This window comes from Littorina saxatilis, linkage group LG8 (genome assembly GCF_037325665.1).
Source record: "Littorina saxatilis isolate snail1 linkage group LG8, US_GU_Lsax_2.0, whole genome shotgun sequence".
In the NCBI taxonomy this organism is placed as follows: Eukaryota; Metazoa; Mollusca; class Gastropoda; order Littorinimorpha; family Littorinidae; genus Littorina; species Littorina saxatilis.
The window spans coordinates 48,572,988-48,594,297 of NC_090252.1; the positions used below are offsets into that span (position 1 = coordinate 48,572,988).

Genomic DNA, 21,310 nt, shown 5'->3' on the forward strand with positions numbered 1-21,310 from the left:
TGCTATTTCTTTGAAACTCGTTTCAGTTATCTTTCCTTCCTGTTTGCATTGTAATCTTGAACAGACAGGCGATGAACAAAAATAAGTCATGCTTTTATATGTTGTTGTTTTTTTCAAAATCATGATTTTAAAATTATTATGATGCAAAAACGCCACAAGAGTGCGTTTTTTTATGAATCTGCAATTATCTATTAAAAATAGCGTACTTTACAAAAAGGGAAGCCGTCTGTGAGCACATACTGTTCACTGCTATTCGTTACGTGTTATTACTTTTGTTGATTTTAGCATCATAAAATATGAATTATTCGCACTGTGCAAACGACGCGTTTAACTGTTTAAGAGAAACCTTGCAAAGTTCGTAGATCAGTGGTGGTGGTCAGTCCGTGACGTCAGAATCGGGACATAATTAAAGAAACAATGCACTGAACATGCATGGCTAATAACTGGTTACCATATTCTAACGTACACATTCTTTGTCATCAGGATGTCATATGGCTAGTTTTAGCACTTCCGCCGGATACGCTTGATCGCGCCCTTTGACACATGCAAATCTTGGCTGCTGATTTAAACAAAACCCACAACACAAATGGAGCAGGGTTTTTGTTGCTGTATTTGTTTGAATATGTTTAGCACCAATTTCAATGACCTAGTCAAAGTGGTGTGTGTGTTTCAATATCCACTACTTTCATGTTGGTTGTGTCCTTAACTAATCTGAATTATTTAAAGAGCTGTCAACGTGTCAGCTGGTAACTTCTGGGTAATATGAATTGATACCCTTTTTCTGCACAGACAGTCAACACTTTTAGAATAAAGGACGCAACGACAGAGCTACGTCACAGCGATCAAAACATGTTAATCGTAAAACAATAATTTTTGAGTTTGTTCTATGTCTAAATTATTGTTTGGACTTTGCAAGTCTACAAGTGTCAATTGCAAATAATTATATAAACGCAACTAAAGAAGCAGCTTCACCAGTGTATTTGCTTACAACTCAATAACCCTATATGCAGCGATTGATTCCTTTAGAGTAAGGGAGACTGACGTCACCGATAGACGACCACCGCAGAGCGACGAGAACTTGAGAATGTTTCGCTTTTACCATCATCTCCGTCGTCGTTGCCGGAGTCGTTGCAAGTAACATAACGATAATTGCAGCAAAGACATTGCTCAGTGTTGTTACTCACAGGGGAGGTATTTGTGTTCACTAGTTTTGTTCACATACACATATCTCATGACGCGCATGGCCAATTGTGGTGTCCTTGCTTCTACAAAGTAACTAGATATTTCCTGCTCAAAGTACGACAGCCCAAAGAACACACTTTCTGTGACACGGACTTGAGATTTCAGCTGATCTTTTCCACTCAACTTGTGTGTGTGTGTGTGTGTGTGTGTGTGTGTGTGTGTGTGTGTGTGTGTGTGTGTGTGTCTCTCTCTCTCTCTCTCTCTCTCTCTTTCTCTCTCTCTCTCTCTCTTTCTCTTTCTGTCTCTCTTTCGCTCTCTCTCTCTCTCTCTTTCTCTCTCTCTCTCTCTCTCTCTCTCTCTCTCTCTCGCTTCCACTCTCTTTCTCTCTTTATCTCTCTCTTTCTCTCTCTCGCCCTCTCTATCTCTCTCTTTCTCTCTCATTGTCTCTCTCTCTCTCTTTCTCTCGCTCTCTCTCTTTCTCTCTCTCTCTTTCTCTCTCTCTCTCTCTCTCTCTCTCTAATATGGACAACCGTCAACGAATAGAAGAAAAGAAAAGATAAAGGACGGTATAACGAATAGCCCCAGGACTCTAGATTAAAAATCATGTTATAAACTGTCACATAAAGTGATAGCAACCCCAACCCCGTCGGGTTGACCCAAGTGATCTTTGGGCGACTGCTTAAATATAATGACGGACGGAATCCGGCTCCTGTTACGTGAGAGCTGGGCGAAGCAAACCGTTCGCTGATTAAAATTATTTTCTTTATCAATGTTAGCATAGTTTTCGAGCAGTTTTGAGAATATCATTATGGGTGTTTCTAAATTACAGTACAGCGAATGTCGAAATTGTCAGAAAACTTTTAACAATGGCGCTTTAGGTGTACTTTCTTTAAGTATAACAAGTGTCCGATTGAAAGGATGGCATGCGTTGAGACTGATAATAAGTGTATGTGTTTGTTTATTCCTTGCTTACCTTCTGCACCATACCATTGCATTGATTATTGTGTCTATCTTATTCAAGTATACCCCCACCCACCTACCCCTCACCTCCACATACACACTGTAGAATGCACACGCGCGTGTGTGTGTGTCACTGTGTGTATGTGTGCGTGTGTGTTTGTGTGTGTATGTGTGTGTGTGTGCATGTGTGTGTTTGTGTGTGTGTATTTTGTTTTAGTATTTCTTGCAAATGCACGCTGTCACAACTTTCTGTCATCCTCCACAGAGTGCGGAAATGTCGCGTGGAAGTGCGCGAACAACAAGTGTATACGAGAGTCATCCCGCTGTGATGGACGGAGCGATGGATGGGACAACTGCGGTGACAACAGTGATGAGCAGAACTGTCCCAGTATGTACATGTCCGATGAATGAGACAGAGACACAACAATCTCGGCCGCCGATTGAAAAAAGCAAACATAGCGGAATGTTCGTCGTTTTAATGTCCGTGATATTTGTAGCACTATATAACAAAAGCAACGCTCGGCCGCCCATTGAACAATTCGTCGTCAAAAGCGCTAGTTAAATGTTCTTAATTGATCTGATTAGTAGTAAGAGCTGTCAACGGGACTCCTGTGTAATTTGAATCGATACACTTTGTCTACACTGACACTGGGAGCTTCAACAGTCACTAGTTGTAGAACAAGGGACGCAACGACTCAGCTACGTCACAGCGATCGGCAAAACCTGGTAGCAGTTAAACAATACTTGTCGAGTTTATGCCATGCAAACCGCCGCCAGTGAAAATGTACTGAGTTGATGTATTTGACGTTTGTTGATTGTGCACGTTCAAATATATGTTCATTGCAACTCTAGTTACGAAACTAAAGTAGCAACTAGACGAGTTAATTTGCACACAAGTCAATAACCCTATATGCAGCGATTGGTTCCAAGGGAAGCTGACGTCACCGATTGACGACCACCAATATTGACGACCATCGCTATTTCCATCATCTCCGTCGTCGTTGCCTTCGTCGTTGCTAGTAACTCAAGATAACTGCACCAAAACCAGTGGTCTATGTCGTTACTCATAGGGGAGGTGTTTCTGTTCAATAGGGCAAACAAATCATTCCATATATCTGGACGCGACTGGTCAAATTGCGCTATCCTAGCTCCTGCTCAAAATACGCCACCCCATGGAGCTCACTTTCTGTGACACCGACTCAAGAATTCAGCTAATCTAGTGACTGCTGGGTAATTTGAATCGATATCCTTTGTCTGCACTGACACTGGGAGCGTCAACAATCACCAGTTGTAGAACAAGACACGCAACGACAGAGCTACGTTACAGCGATCGGCAAAACCTGGTAGAAGTAAACAATACGTGTCGAGTTTATGCCATGCAAACCGCCGCCAGGGAACATGTATAGACGTCTACATGTATTTGACATATTGTGTGGATTGCGCAAGTTCAAATAAATGTAGATTGCAACTGTAGTTACGAAACTAGATCAGAAACTGGGCGAGTTCATTTGCATACAAGTCAATAGCTCTATATGCAGCGATTGGTTCCTTCAGAGCAAGGAAAACTGAGGTCACCGACTGACGACCACCGCCGACCAAAGAACTTTGCAATATACTTACATCGCTATAACCATCATCTTCGTTGTCGTCGCCCACGTCGTTGCTAGTGTCCGAACTCCCCCCGTGTACACTACATTGGGTGTGCACGTTAAAGATCCCACGATTGACAAAAGGGTCTTTCCTGGCAAAATTGCTTAGGCACAGTTAATAATTGTCTACCTATACCCGTGTGACTTGGAATAATAGGCCGTGAAAGGTAAATATGCGCCGAAATGGCTGCAATTACTGGCCGTATAAAATTTCATCTCACACAGCATCACTGCAGAGCGCCTAGAACTGTACCCACGGAATATGCGCGATATAAGCCTCATTGATTGATTGATTGATTGATTGTAACAAAAGATAACTGCATCCCAACCATTGCTCTCATTGGTTGTTACTCATAGGGGAGTTGTTTCTGTTCAATAGGGCAACAACATCATCCCATATATCAAAACGCGACTGGTAAAATTCCGTTTTCCCAGCTTCTGCTAAGTACGTACATATTTCCTGCTCAAAATACGCCACCCCATGGAGCACATTTTCCAAGCTGAAATGCAATACCGAAGTCCGGGCTTTGTCGAAGATTACTTGACCAAAATTTCAACCAATTTGGTTGAAAAATGAGAGCGTGACAGTGCCGCCTCAACTTTCACGAAAAGCCGGATATGACGTCATCAAAGACATTTATCAAAAAAATGAAAAAAATCTTCGGGGATATTAATCCCAGGAACTCTCATGTAAAATTTCATAAAGATCGGTCCAGTAGTTTGGTCTGAATCGCTCTACACACACACACAGACAGACAGACAGACAGACACACACACACACACACACACACACACACACACACACACACACACACACACACACACAAACACACACACACATACACCACGACCCTCGTCTCGATTCCCCCCTCTACGTTAAAATATTTAGTCAAAACTTGACTAAATATAACAAGTCGCGTAAGGCGAAAATACAATATTTAGTCAAGTAGCTGTCGAACTCACAGAATGAAACTGAACGCAATGCCATTTTTCAGCAAGACCGTATACTTGTAGCATCGTCAGTCCACCGCTCATGGCAAAGGCAGTGAAATTGACAAGAAGAGCGGGGTAGTAGTTGCGCTAAGAAGGATAGCACGCTTTTCTGTACCTCTCTTTGTTTTAACTTTCTGAGCGTGTTTTTAATCCAAACATATCATATCTATATGTTTTTGGAATCAGGAACCGACAAGGAATAAGATGAAAGTGCTTTAAAATTGATTTCGAAAATTTAATTTTGATAATAATTTTTATATATTTAATTTTCAGAGCTTGTTTTTAATCCGAATATAACATATTTATATGTTTTTGGAATCAGCAAATGATAGAGAATAAGATAAACGTAAATTGGGATCGTTTTATAAATTTTTATTTTTTTTTACAATTTTCAGATTTTTAATGACCAAAGTCATTAATTATTTTTAAGCCACCAAGCTGAAATGCAATACCAAAGTCCGGGCTTCGTCGAAGATTACTTGACCAAAATTTCAACCAATTTGGTTGAAAAATGAGGGCGTGACAGTGCCGCCTCAACTTTCACGAAAAGCCGGATATGACGTCATCAAAGACATTTATCAAAAAAATGAAAAAAACGTTCAAGGATTTCATACCCAGGAACTCTCATGTCAAATTTCATAAAGATCGGTCCAGTAGTTTAGTCTGAATCGCTCTACACACACACACACACACACACACACACACACACACAGACACACAGACACACACACACACGCACATACACCACGACCCTCGTTTCGATTCCCCCTCGATGTTAAAATATTTAGTCAAAACTTGACTAAATATAATAAAAAATGTATGCCTCAAATCGGATAATGCGTCTGCTGACCTATTTGCGACGGTCGGCAACCCGGTGTGCGATCATCTCGCATATTTGACCGCCACTCGCCTGCACGCTCTAACGAATGATTTCAACCCCACTGCTTTGCATCAAGTATCGACTCCTTTGTCACTAACAATCGCGTACCTAAGCTGAATACGAGCTGTTTTGGTAAAAACAAGCGCATTTCTACATTTGAAACCCACCGAGCAGCCATTTCCGGGGCTTCGTCACCACGATTTCTGATTTTAACATTTAAATACGGGAAAACGCAAATCTTTCTTTAACATGTTATGCATTTCGAAACAAAGTTAGTCATCGCAGAAGCAGTTGCTCACCTTTAATCCAGACAGAAATCAACAACTTTGTGGTAAAACGGAAAAATGCGGGCCGAATCGAGTGTTTACCAGCGTTCACCAGGTTACTAGTTTATGTAGAGGTTACATGCCGAGTCTCAGTGTATGAGAGTATGAGTTACTTGCCTTGGGAATTTGCTTGTGATGAACGGTTTGTGAACGGCAGATCTAGATTCAGAAAACAACCGAACTCATGGATTTTATATGGAGATTCATGTGTTCAGGCCTGTAGTTGTTAATTTAAATGCGGTATGTTTGTATTGTTTGCTCCAGAAATGTATACTTCGTACATTAGAGCGTTTGGAACTTTTCAGTCGCAAAAGTAGTACCGAAACAGAACAGCTTCTCAACCCATTGCACTATCGAGGATTCAGGCTGTTGGTGGCTCGTTATTTGTTTGGTTGCTGGGTCATTATCGAAAAATAACTAGCTCTACAAGTTTACAGAGGTAAAGAAGCAGAGGGGGGAATAAAGCCGGTTATCCCCCGTGTACTTCATTTTTGCTAGTCACGCTCTCCTGATCCGAGCACAAGTATTGAGCAATAACATATGGTGTTGGCAGTTAGGTATGGATGTCACCTCACCCACTCAACCACCCCCTCCCATCCACAGCCCCGAACAAGGCAGCACCCTCTACGTACGTACCCCTCCAATCCCCGCTCAGCGTTGAAACACATCTTATTTCGCCTTGTTTATGGGATGGCTTATGTGGGTGTTCGTAGTCAATCCTTCCTTCTTCTCTCACCCTCGCAACCCCCCCCTTCCCCCTCACCACCACCCCACCTTCATCTCCGTTATTGACGTGACGTAAGAATTCGTGAAAAGTCTGCAATGTGTACATAGTCCTGTAAATTGTTTTTCTGCCTTTTTAATTTTTTTACTTTTATGTTTATCTTTTGTAAATGATTTACATGTGTATAATTTATATTATATATATATATATATATATATGTATGTATGATTAGAGTAGTCTCTCTCTGGTTGAAAAGAAGCTAATTTGTATTGCTTATGCCACAACCCTCGTAAAATAAAATTTGATTTGATTTAATTTGATTTGATTTAATTTGATTTGATTTGATTTGATTTGATTTGATTTGATTTGATTTGATTTGATTTGATTATTGAAAACTTTGTGTTGTGTCTTTTTGTTGGCGTGGCTAAGGAACTCGCAGACACCCCCCCCCCCCCCCCCCCCCTGCCCTCACCAACCACCGGAACCCCCTAACTCTATAACTGAAGAAAACACTCTTCGGTTTCATTTTGAGTGGTTGTTTGATCGGGTAGCATGGATGTTTGCATTTACTCTACACCCAAACCCCAAATCAACTAGGGCGGGTACCAACTGAACCGGTTTGTGTGTGTGTGTGTGTGTGTGTGTGTTTTGTGTGTGTGTGTGTGTGTGTGTGTTTGTGTCAGTGTGTGTGTGTGTGTCTGTGTGTGTGTGTGTAAGAGAGAGAGAGCGAGAGAGAGAGAGAGAGAGAGAGAGAGAGAGAGAGAGAGAGAGAGAGAGAGAGAGAGAGAGAGAGAGAGAGAGAGGGAGACAGACAGACAGACAGACAGAGAGAGATGTATAGATCTGAAATATATTTTTGAAATGTAAATGTTTTCGTGTTTTTAACAGAGCAGCATTTGAGAATACCAGTAGGTCATACACTAAGCATCTACATGGCTCCGTAGTTCAAGTGTTGATTTAAATGAAAGACCATTATGACTGTGTTCTAGTCGTGATATTAGTTATAGCAGCAACAGCACGCGAAGTAGCATTATCAATAGTTGTAATGATGGCAGCAACTAGGCCCTATATGAATGAAGTGACACTGGGTGTATCAGATCTGCCGACAAGAAGTGACAGTGCACTGAGATCTAACTTCATCAAGGCAAGGGACTTATACACACACACACACACACACACATACACACACACACACACACACACACACACACACACACACACACACACATAAGCAAGAGTTCCCTGGTACCATCAAGAAGTATCACAGTAAAATTGAAACTTGGAACATCTATAACAGCTTAATTGTTCATAATTTATTTTCTGCTCTTGAATCTCCCTGCCAAGCCGGTGTCACGAACTGAAAACTCTGCCTGAACAATCCTTCTCATTGTGGTCAATGCGCATGCGCTAACATGGGGAGATTAATCAGGTCGTGAACAATCTAACCTTAACCCTAACCCTAACCCTTACCCTAACCCATGGTTCGTTCGTTCGGTCAAAGGGTCGCATTTTTTAAGTCCAAGATTGGCGCATGCGCATTGACCACAATGAGAAGAATTGTTCAGCAGAGGTTTCTGTTCGTGACACCGGAACAGGATAGTAAGCACAGGCCCAGGACATTTAGGAACCTACGCTAACATATGGCGCGAGCTGAATGAGGCCCAGGACTGTTAGTCTCCACGGGTAGTGTACTCAGTACCACTGACAGTGATCGATAATTTTTCATGCGTGTTCCCATCTCCAGCAAATGTAAACCAGCACTCGGATCTGCCTCAAACTTTGGCACCTATTGCCTCATCCATTGTTTGCTTAGCATGCAAAGTCACGATTTTTTAAACCTAAAACCCTGAATTAATATGAACATTTGTTTAGTTCTTTCGGAAAAGTTACGTAATACGACACGCTAAGTATACACATTCGCAAAACGCAACACACGTACATTTTGGTCAGCCTATTGGTCATAACTTCTGAACTTCCCAAAGCAAATCATTATGAGAACTTGAGCAGATATGGCTCTTTGGGTGGAGGACCCCCTCAAAAATGGCCGCAAAACGTGCCTTTTTGGGCCTCTGAAACGGTTGACACCTACCGCCTTTGACAAAAGGCTACATAAAGACTAGAGAAGTCAGGTGCATAAAACAAAATGTTCTCAGTGAACAGAATATTGAATGGCCTTTCCAATGGTTGTCAGAAATGTTTGGTTTGTGCATATTCTGATTTTTTGCAGATTTTAAAATACGGGGCTATGGTTTTTGTTAAGTCGATTTTAGGGGTGACTTTGTTTGACAGGCTGTCACGGGATGCCTATACAAATTACCATCAATCGGACTAATGATATGTACAGCTGACATAATTACCTTTTAGGGCATATAACGTTCAACTAAAATAAATTGCGTTTTAATGCTTTTCTTAGCGTGCAAAAATTGTTGCAATAATTTGTTGGCAAAGTTTTAGAACGGTAAATTTTAATTCCACAAAAAACACGAACCATTCACAAATTGATATTCACAAATGTGTAGACAAATAAATAATCAAATATTCACGGGTTATAAATACAATTCATGTGCTGTTTTTTTCTTCTTTTCTTCCCCCAACAAGTCAGGATAAAACTTCAACGCAGCAGCCCATCAAAGATATGGACTACTCGATCACATCAATATATTACCGGTAGTAGATTCAATAAAATATTCCGCGATCTCTAATAAATGCAGACCGGTCAAGGCCAGTTATCACACTGGCAAAGAAATGCAATCAATGATTACACACAGTACACACGGAACACGCTTTTTTGTAAGTTGCATAACGCAGCTAAAAGAGAGTGAGACTGAGAGAGAGAGAGAGAGAGAGAGAGAGAGAGAGAGAGAGAGAGAGAGAGAGAGAGAGAGAGAGAGAGAGAGAGAGAGAGAGAGAGAGAGAGAGAGAGGAGAGAGAGAGAGAGAAGGAGAGAGAGAGAGGGTAGGAGAGAGAGAGAGTAGGGGAGAGAGAGATAGTGAGAGGGAGAGAGAGAGAGAGCGAGAGAGATCGAGAGAGAGAGAGAGGGGGTAGGGAAGAGAGAGAGATAGTGAGAGGGAGAGAGAGAGAGCGAGAGATCTAGAGAGAGAGAGAGAGAGCGAGAGAGAGAGAGTGAGAGAGAGAGAGGGGGTAGGGAAGAGAGAGAGAGATAGTGAGAGGGAGAGAGCGAGAAAAAGAGAGAGAGAGAGCGAGAAAGAGGGTGAGAGAGAGAGGGGGGAGCAATCCAATGAACACCATTAAAAATATGATCAGTAGAGAGTAACGTCCCTTGCATTAAAAGCCCCGACGGTGTGTCACTGTCAAGACATCATCTGCAGTCTAAAACACCCTGATTTATTGCAATATTATTAAGATGCTGTTGAATAAATAAACACACAATAAATATTCTGATCGTATAACAAAAAAACAACTAAAAACAAGGTCACACCACCAGAACAAACAACAACAAACATTCTGTGTAAAACGAATTCCATCAACCCCGTACATGTATAAATAAATGTACCGAGGAGTAAATGTTACCCCAGTTCATAGAGTCCCTCTTCGTGAATAAATATACAATACATTAGTGTTAAAATCATCTAAATCATCCCGGCGTATGATAACATAAAGTTAATAAACAGGTGTCTCAAAGATGATTCGTTTTGTTTTGTTTCCCGTTCTGATGTGACAAACGTATCTTTAGAATCTTACATTGGTCTGTACTCTTATCTTGTCCAAGTTAATGGGAACAATTAAGATATCCAGCGACGTTGTATCAATACCAAGTTGCTGGGAAATAGTTAAATGTCTGCTGACGACATATTAGTTCAGTCAAAGAAAGCGAGATTCTTCCCACACAGCTCGATCTCAGTTTTAGTCATATATGTTGGACTTTTCCAGGATACAGACAAGCAACATGTCAACTCTACTCAAACCTCGTCCCTGTGAGCAGCGTCTTTCTGTCAGAGCAATGGATCCAGTAAACTTTCCGCTTTTGAATCGCAGTGTACAACGGCTCTGGAATGACGTGGTCAAAATGTGACTGCATAGGATCAAAGTGTTCCACGCAGACCTCAAAGACGATTTTCTGCAACGCGTGTTTATCTGGCAAAGTGGACATGAAATCTCGTAGCTGAGTGAAGATGTGTCTCAGCCTACCAGGGTGCATTTCTTTCTTGTGGTGTTCGACAAAGCGAACGGACTTGAGGGTTTTGGAGTAAGCTGCAAGACACCTGAGAATGGTCTGAACGTCAGGCATGGCATAGGCGTTGATGCTGACTTTGACCACCGGGGCTTCAGGTCGCAAGAAATACGCGGAGAGATCATGGAAAGGACAGCTTTTGGTGTTGACTGTAAGGAAGAGCTGCACGTCGAGTTGTGGGAGCTCTGAGGTCAGAGTGTTCCACGCTTCACCAGACACGAGAGGGGGAGCTCGGCTGTACGAGCCAATGTGCACAGTCAGACTCTCTAGCCGACCATCTGCTGCCAAAGTGTGGATCAACTCCTCCCCCAGCATCCCTCCTTTGACCTTCAAGTGTTTGAAACTGTGAAAGTTGGAGATGAACGTCACTACATCCGCCGAAGAAGGAGTCCCAAGCATGGTGGTATTAAGCAACCTGACATCTAACACTACCAGCGAAGGGCACAGATTTTGCGGCACAGGAACGCCACAATTGTCAAACCCCAGAAGACTGGTAGGCCAGTGCGTTATGGTCAGACTCTTGAGCTGGGAAGCCTTCTTCAAGACGTCCAGGACGACCTGAAAACCGGAAGTCTTGATGAGCCGACCTCGACACGGGACTGCAGAGTCCTTCAGCGTGACAGCGAGGTGGTTGAGCTGGACGAAGGAAGCTGTGAAGGAGAGAGTGTGAAACATCTGGGCGTCCAGGCCTCCCGCATTGAACACTAGCTCCAGCGTCCTGAAGTGATGGCCGAAGAGCTCGATGATGGCTTTCTGGGCGGAGGGGACCCTGTCCCTGAAGTAGGGGAACTTGAAGCTGCCGGACTCCCATAGAGAGCGGTCGGAGAAGACCCGCCTCAGTCGCGGACCAGCTTGCATCGTGTCGAGGAGTTCTTCCGCTGTCAGCTCGCCCGCGATCTTCAAGAGGATTTCGTCTGGGAACTGCTCCATTGCTGTACTGAAACAAGACAGTAAGTCAAGAATGATTCAACGGACGAGATGAGAATGATGGGCAACGGAGAAAAAAGAACCCGAAGGATGTTACCATTTTTTAAAATTCTCAGGCAACAGGCTTAATTGATTATGGTTGTCTTAACCTTCAGCGTGCCTCGTGGATCGTGGACGACCTAGAGCCTCACACAATCGTCTTTATCTCTCAAACTATTCCTAGTTTTTAAATGAGACTTCATGTAATCTCCAATCACCATACGACCTTCCTATTGCCCAACTTTTCAAAGATTATCTTTGTAATTTGTAAACAAACAAATAACCGATGACGTCATTTGAACTACACAGTCCGGATGATGTAGGTCGTTGACGACCCATGTGAAATTACGTAAGGAATTTAAATACTGTTTATCCTTATTCGGATGGCGTGGGTCGTGTACGACTCATACTCTGCAAGAGGCGGCAAAACGTTTTTTCCTATTCGGATGGTGTCGGTCGTTTACGACCCATACGTTTTACGTTGAATCCTTCTTTGGAAAGTATGGGTCGTGCACGACCCACATTATACGGACTGTATAGTCCAAAGCGTGACTCGGTGAAGGTTAAATGCTTTAAAAGAAAATGCAATTCTTAATTCTTATTCAATATAATGTGATGTATTTTGTGTTTTAAACACTGATAGACAATTTTCCTTGTTTTCATGTTGTCCTAATACTTGCACATGGAGTAAATTCAGCCTAGGCCTACGTACAGCAAGCACATTCTAGTCGCTCTGTTGATCCTTGTATGTTAGAGGAGCATTCCAGCTAGGTGTACAGCTACAGGAGTAAGGGAGAGTTACTGGTTCCGTACCGGTTATGGGAATTGTACCACTCGTTTTCAGCACCCGTTTAATGAACCAAAAGAAGAGATGGTTCTACCAAAAAAATAGATGCTTTCACCAAAAGAAAAGATGGCTTGAGTGACAAAGAATTAAAGTACCAATTTTTTTTCTCATAATTATGACAAGTTACTCAGATTAAAAAAAAAATAAAATCTGTTTTTCTTACAGGATGGCAGATGGAAAGTGTACACTACAACGAAGACTACAGACAGTAGCTATTTTGTTGTTAGAATAATTCGTTTTTTTGTTGAGAATTCTTTTGCAAGTCTCATTTCTTTTTTTTGGTAGAATCAATCGGTTTTTTTGCTAGAAGCATCTATTTTGTGGGTGGAAACATCCGATTTTTTGTTGGAATATCTTTTGCTAACTAAGCAATTCTTTTGGTGAAAGCATCTATTCTTTTGGTGATTTAATGTATTGCCTTCGTTTTCCCAGAAAACGGGTGATGATACGGAGCCAATGACTAGCTAGGGTAGTCTAAGGGAATCAACTCGCTGGAACGAAAACGGCGGATCAACACCATGCGGCGGCTAGGTGAAAAAGAATCAATTTTTAACGCTTTTTGATGTTATTTTACATAATTGTGTTTTGGGTGACACTGTATCTGAATACGCAAAGATTAGATGCAATCTTGTTTTGTCACAAAGTTTAATGACTGACCTGCGATCCAGCCAAGTGTAGAGCAAACAGTCTCAGCCTCACCGTGTGTATGGCTTCTATATATTATTTTATATCTATATACGGCTTGTGTGTGTATGTGTGTGTGTGTGTGTGTGTGTGTGTGTGTGTGTGTGTGTGTGTGTGTGTGTCTGTCTGTCTGTGTGTGTGTGTGTGTGTCTGTCTGTCTGTCTGTGTGTTCGTGATGCACGGCCAAATTCTCGATGGATCTGCTTCAAATTTGGTGGGCATATTCAGGTAGACCCCGGACACAATCTGGTCGATGAAAATTTTGAACACGTGCTCTAAGCGCGGCGCGGTGAACCGATTTTGGTGTTTCTGTTCATTCATTCAGATCCATTCCCAGTAACTCTTCCTTATCTTCTCCAGTGTTTTGCGCGTTTATCTCCCTTCCTTCGTGTGGCGTCAATCACGTACGGTATTTGCAAGAATACTGAATGAGAAAGAGCTTCTTCAAAATCTGAAGTTTGATCTTCCGATCACAGCTACGGTATCATCCTCAACTCAGGTCAAAATGAGTACGACTCATTCTCTGAGATAACTGGCGATAGCCGTTGAGCGATGACTGATCAGAATGCTACGGTATGACAAGCTGCTTCAGATATTCCCGTTACTATTTTTAGATGGTCACTGTCCACAACGCTTTCCTTACACCCGTTGTCTTCACTGTAAAAGTACCCCCCGCGGGTTAGGGGGAGTCCCATATTGGTTGGGACTAGAAAGAATTTACCCGATGCTAACCAGCATGTCGTAAGAGGCGACTAACGGTTCTGTTTCTTCTCTTCTTTTGTCTTATTTCTGCCTTACCAGTCCTTTCACCTATATTTCCTTCCAAGAAAACTCTCCCTACTATTCCCTGCAGTTTTCCAATTCTTTTCTTGTTGTCTTATTTCTACCTGACTGGATCCATCACCTTTATTTCACTTACCAAAAGTCTTCTTTTCCACATCCTTATTTCTCTGCACCCCGCATGTCGTATGAGGCGACTGACGGATTCTGTTTCTCCTTTAACCCTTGTTAAGTGGTTCTTGTATAGAATATAGTCAATGTTTGTAAAGATTTTAGTCAAGCAGTATGTAAGAAATGTTTAGTCCTTTGTACTGGAAACTTGCATTCTCCCAGTAAGGTCATATATTGTACTACGTTGCAAGCCCCTGGAGCAATTTTTTGATTAGTGCTTTTGTGAACAAGAAACACTTACCAAGTGGCTCTATCCCATCTCCCCCCTTTCCCCTATCCCATCTCCCCCCTTTCCTTCGTCGCGATATAACCTTCGTGGTTGAAAACGACGTTAAACACCAAATAAAGAAAGAAAGACTGTAAAAGTGCAAAGGTCGAATCTATTTATAGCCACGCGAAAAATCCACTGTCATCTATCTCTATCTCTCTCTCTATCTCTCTCTCTCTCTCTCTCTCTCTCTCTCTATATATACGGCTTCTTTGTGTGTGTGTGTGTGTGTGTGTGTGTGTGTGTGTGTGTGTGTGTGTGGTGTGGTGTGGTGTGGTGTGGTGTTGTGTGGTGTGTGTGTGTGTGTGTGTGTGTGTGTGTGTGTGTGTGTGTGTGTGTGTGTGAGAGTTTGCGTTGCGGTGAACCGCGGTGAATAAATACTCTGTTTCGCGATACGAATTACGATAATAAACACTTTTTTGTTCGGCTCTACTTCTTCACTTCTTTCACTTCCGCCACACAAAAGCAGCGCTTTTCTGCACAGCGCTTTTCTGCACAGGTAGTACATCTAAGTATTGCAATTCGTGTACAAAATCCCTCCCATCTTCAAAATATTGCCACTAATATATATACTACCCCTCCCATCGTAAATATTCGGCATCAAATTTGGTAGGCATATTCAGGTGGACCCCGGGCACGTGACAAACTGGTGGATGAAAATTGTCAACACGTGCTCTAAGCCGGCGAACCGCCACGCTGCATACTCTGTCTCGCGATTCACCCGGCGAAGCCGGTACGTATTCCTCTAGTCGTTTGATTTATGACTATACAGTAACGTGTATCGTACCATTCTTGGTCAACTGTATGGTACCGGTGGTACGATTCAGATAACTCGAGGTACGATATGCACGACTACATATAAATGTGTGTGTTTGTTGTGAACGGTTTTCAGCAAGCAAACACAGAGACAAATGGATTGCGTGTGTTTTGTGTCACCAATGGGTACACGACATCAAGTGATGGTTTCACTTACATTTGCCACCATTGTGATGATTCCAGTGAATAGACACTTGACTGTCAAAACAGTGATTTGAAAGTGAATAGCCTGATTTTGCGTAAGTGTTGCCATGCTGTGTGCTGCAAATTTTGGACTGAAACGGTTTTGTTGTATTGTTTATATTTGAATAAAACAGGTCATGCCTATCGTACCTGCTGGTTATTGTTATAGTACCGGTGGTATGAATCCAGTGACCTGGTGGTACTTATTGAAGACCCAGTCTCTTGATTCGTACCTTTCGAAGGAAAAGAACAACATTGTGTGGTGTCTATTGTGTGTACCATAAACATACTATAAGGTAGAACCACATTGGCACTATGCAAGGTGCAAATAGCAGTGCTATGGGATATCATGCTTGTGACGCAGATGAGTTTTTTCTTAAGTGGTACGGAACCAGTAACTCTCCCTTACACAGGTAACTGGAAATCTAATTAAAAAATATCAGTCAACTTACGCCAGTAAGGTAAAGCAGGCAGTCCGGTATTTCAAAAATCCACAGTTGCTTTGGTTAGTCCAACAGCGCCATCACAGTCCAACAGCGCCATCACAGTGACAGTCACAGCACTTTCTCTGAAAATTGAGAGAAAAAAGGCACACACACAAAATTAACGACAACAACAAGAAGAACAACAAGACAAATCAAGACAGCTAGAGAACATAGGATCTAATTCTGTCCAATACACACTGATGGACTGCAGGCAAGGCACGCAAGAACGCACGCACGGGCATGCGAAAACACTTTTTCCAAACTCACCCAGTCCGACTCTATGACAATGGTCAACGGTTTGTTTGTTTGTTTGATTAACGCCCAGTTCACCACGAAGGGTGATATCAGGGCGGTGCTGCTTTGACATTTAACGTGCGCCACACACAAGACAGAAGTCGCAGCACAGGCTTCATGTCTCACCCAGTCACATTATTCTGACACAGGACCAACCAGTCCTAGCACTAACCCCATAATGCCAGACGCCAGGCGGAGCAGCCACTAGATTGCCAAATTTAAAGTCTTAGGTATGACCCGGCCGGGATTCGAACCCACGACCTCCCACTCACTGGGCGGACGCCTTACCACTAGGCCACCGTGTTGCGGTATGGTCAACGGTACGTATTTCAATTCCTACAGATACTGCAGAAGACACAACAAGTACGTTACATTTTCGTCAAAACGCACCGTGCAACTCGACATCTGCCTACAACGGACTACAGCTACAACGCCGTATGTCCATGCAAGCCAGGTTACGACATGCTCACTGCAGCAGCGTTGGGTACTCAATACTGGACAATGGTCACAGCTGTATGACGGCTTACTAGCGCCAAAACTAAAAATTTTAACACGTGAAAGTGACTAATTTTCACGAGAAAATTACAATTATGACGTGAAAATTGTTAATTACTAATGTTCACGTGTTAATTACTAATTTTCAAGTGTTAATGTCTAATTTTCAGTTTTGGCTCGCCTCCTGACGGCTTACTAGTGCCAAAACTAAAAATTAGTAATTTTCACGCGTTAATTACTAATTTTCATGTGCCTCGTGACTGTGGAGGTTCAATGCGCATGCGCGACTGTTCCACCGGCCAGAGCGAAACATCCTTCGATTCGATACTTTTCTGGTCCATAGTTCTTTAATCCGATGCAATTTAACAATAAGAGCTGAGCGCATGTGTAGATAACCGTGACATACAGCTGTCTGTCTGATAACTTGTTGAATAACGAATTCTATCGAAAGATATTTGTGAAAGTGTGTGAGTCTAGACCGCGAACAGAGCCGCTAGTGGTCGGACCTTCAGCACACGGCCGGCCAGACACCATTTTTCCTCTGTCGATTCGAAAATTTTCGGATCGATTGTCCTTCACTAATACACTACAAAGCAGATGTATGAGTGTAGTAGTGGAAATAAATATGAGGTACAGCTGTCTGCCCGACAACTTGTCGAATAAGGAATTATATTGAAAGATATATATATGTGAAAGTGTGAGACCACAGCGCCCGTCTGCTATAAGCAGCTTCGATTCGAAAGTTTTCGGGGTCGATTATTCTTTTCTAAGATACCCAAAACAACGTTAAAGGAAAGCGCTATTGCAGAAAACTGTGACATGCATCTTCACGTCGGTTAACTTGCTCGATAAGGCCTTCTATTCAAAGATATTTCAGAAATTGTGTGAGAGTGATGTTTGACGGACGTTCAGCGAGGGCTGACCGCATAATGCCATAAACATCGTAACGCAGTTTCAGCTAATTTTACAGGAGAGCCATCTGAAAGTTCGACATCTAAAATGAAATATTTCCTTGTTTCTATTGCCCAATGACAATGATTAGTGTCTTTGGAAACAGTGTTCGTTTCTCTGCATGTTTATGTAACTTTTGTAATCATCACAAATACTGTTTTATAAACAAGAATGGATGATTTGTGTGCTATATATTGATTAAGACATTGATGCACTCCGGCACAAAGCATACTCCAAATAAATAGAGGTCTGCATAAACCACGTACAAGCATTTCCGCTGTTTATCCAGGCCAAATGCATGACATGTCATGGTAAACCTGGGCTGCCTATGTGACTTGCAACTTGAGATACTGACAGGAAGTGTTTGTAGGTGGGCAGCTCTAAATCCCCAATAAACGTCGTAGGTGGAACTATGATTTGGTCGCGATAGCACTCTTTGGAATTTACAGCCTGCGGAAACCAATTATAAATACATACGACCTTCAGACAGACCATTCCTTGCCTGAATTATCCAAACGCTTCTGCTAAAAACGACTAAAACCAGTAACAGCCTTTCAAAACGCCACAAAAAAGTGACTTAATCACCTTTTGGTTGAGTATAAAGGTCGTACATGTATACGCTTTATTCGTTTTGACCTCTGTAACTGTTGCTTATTAAGTTCTCAATCAATCAATCAAACAGTTCTTGTGAAAAGTGTATTATACATCTTAGTCTGATGACGTAATCAGACAGTGCTCCTTTTTTATATTTAGTCAAGTTTTGACTAAATATTTTAACATCGAGGGGGAATCGAAACGAGGGTCGTGGTGTATGTGCGTGTGTGCGTGTGTGTGTGTGTCTGTGTCTGTGTGTGTGTGTATTCCCCCTCGATGTTAAAATATTTAGTCAAAACTTGACTAAATATAAAAAGGAGGGGGTGGTAATACAGAAGATGGGAAACAGGCACGGAAGAAGAGAAATAAGCATAATGTAAAAAGAAAAGAAGAAGACTTGGAGCGCCAATATTTGAAGAGAGTGGATCTCATTACAATAATAATAAATGCACAGAAGACACACACGCACAGTCAGTTATTGCGTTTTGCGATCGGAGAAAAAAGTGTTGTTTTGCCATAAATGAAAAGTTCCAGTAACATAGCATTCTTGTTTGTTTTGGCAAGATTGTGGTAATAACATCAAAGCAAATGCAACATCATTTTGTCATGATTACACACATAGTTTACATCATAGCATGCAAACATACACACACACACACACACACACACACACACACACACACACACACACACACACACAAACGCACATCATTATCGCAATAGCAGCAATAATAACTTCAACTACAAGACTTACCCTATCCATAATGAAATACAAGTAGTCCTTTACACTCGACAGCGGAGAAGTTCTTCCTTTACAGCACTTTCGAGTCCAAGGCAAAAGTAAATATCCACGTCAGTTAATCACAGTAATCCAAGCAATCAAGTTACTGCGAATGTCGAATACAACTCAAGCAGTATTCAAATTAACAAAAGTCTGATCGTTTGTGAAGCTCAAAACACGTTTCTTCTTCGACAGACTCAAATGCGAATGATGATTCCGAATCTAGGGGTCCTTTACGTCCTCACAGGAAATTTTCCTTTTAGGGACGTGAGTTGATGATACGCTTTAAAAAAAAAAAGGGGGCAAGACCAAGCAAGCCCGACCGTGATAGGACCCCGACCCCTATGATTCCGAAACCATCAGTTGGCCTTTTATCTACACGCATTCCCCCTACAGGGTAAGCGGGCACAACCACTTATCTACATGGTCAGTCGGGTAAGCTCCTCCCCCATCCCGCCCCACACCCCCTGAATTCAGCAGTCTGATTGGAGCTCTACACAAGGACTCCTGTGAATGGCTCTGCTCTTCGGTCACCGTTGTGTCCTCATTCCGATGTGGCTTGCCTCCACAGCTATTGAGCCTTCCTCCTATCACGGTCCGGTGGACAAAAAAACACTGCGCCCATCATAGTTTGTGGTCACTAACTTGCAAAATCAGGGTTCCCGCGATAAAATCGACACAAAAATCAGAATAACTAAATCGAAACATGTATAGCATTTCATTAGACAGAACAATCACATCTGCTACCAAAACAGTCAATTTTGTTCACATATCTTGTCTAACATGGACGCTAAGGCATGCTGAGCGGTGTAGGTGTCAATCCTCTCAGAAGGCATAAGAGACAGTTTTTGAAGCCGTTTTAGCGGGTAATGAGACACAAAATTGTACATTTAAGTAACTCGTTAACGCAGTGTCTTCAAACTGTTAATGATTTGTGCTAACACATGTCGTCAACTACACACGGAATCTCAAGTCATGTGATATATTAGGTCTTACAAAGTGGGACGTCTCAGTAAAACCAAGGTCTTAGAAAGCGGGACGTCTTAGTAAAAAGCAAGGTCTTAGAAAGCGGGACGTCTCAGTAAAACCAAGGTATTAAAAGCGGGACGTCTCAGTAAAACTAAGGTCTTAGAAAGCGGGACGTCTCAGTAAAACCAAGGTCTTACAAAGCGGGACGTCTCAGTAAAAGCAAGGTCTTACAAAGCGGGACGTCTCAGTAAAATCAAGGTCTCAGAAAGCGGGACGTGTCAGTAAAAAACAAGGTCTTAGAAAGCGGGACGTCTCAGTAAAAACAAGGTCTTAGAAAGCGGGACGTCTCAGTAAAACCAAGGTCTTAGAAAGCGGGACGTCTCAGTAAAAAGCAAGGTCTTAGAAAGCGGGACGTCTCAGTAAAACCAAGGTCTTAGAAAGCGGGACGTCTCAGTAAAAACAAGGTCTTAGAAAGCGGGACGTCTCAGTAAAAACAAGGTCTTAGAAAGCGGGACGTCTCAGTAAAAACAAGGTCTTCGAAAGCGGGACGTCTCAGTAAAAACAAGGTCTTCGAAAGCGGGACGTCTCAGTAAAAAGCAAGGTCTTAGAAAGCGGGACGTCTCAGTAAAAACCAAGGTCTTAGAAAGCGGGACGTCTCAGTAAAAACAAGGTCTTAGAAAGCGGGACGTCTCAGTAAAAACAAGGTCTTAGAAAGCGGGACGTCTCAGTAAAACCAAGGTCTTAGAAAGCGGGACGTCTCAGTAAAAAGCAAGGTCTTAGAAAGCGGGACGTCTCAGTAAAAACAAGGTCTTAGAAAGCGGGACGTCTCAGTAAAACCAAGGTCTTAGAAAGCGGGACGTCTCAGTAAAAACAAGGTCTTAGAAAGCGGGACGTCTCAGTAAAAACAAGGTCTTAGAAAGCGGGACGTCTCAGTAAAAAAAGGGGTCTTGAAAGGGAGAGGGGGGGGGAGGGGGTCCTCTGATAATCCTGCATTATCGCAATACAGATCATGTGCCTAATAAGCCCCTGATGCCTTGGTGGACGTTAGACAACGTTATCCTGTTGTCTGAGGGATGAAGATTGGGGTGTTGTAAAGTTCATCACAGAAAAGCTGACACAT

At 42.4% G+C, this 21,310-nt stretch overlaps 1 long non-coding RNA gene across 1 annotated transcript in view; it reads left to right on the forward strand.

Annotated features, from left to right (window-relative positions):
- The window catches only part of LOC138973748 (uncharacterized), a 6,077-nt gene extending 3,550 nt beyond the window's left edge, over positions 1–2,527 (forward strand). The window contains exon 3 of the long non-coding RNA XR_011458139.1: positions 2,408–2,527. This is a non-coding gene — a long non-coding RNA (uncharacterized lncRNA). The remainder of the gene's footprint in view (positions 1–2,407) is intronic.
- The last annotated feature ends 18,783 nt before the right edge of the window (positions 2,528–21,310 follow it).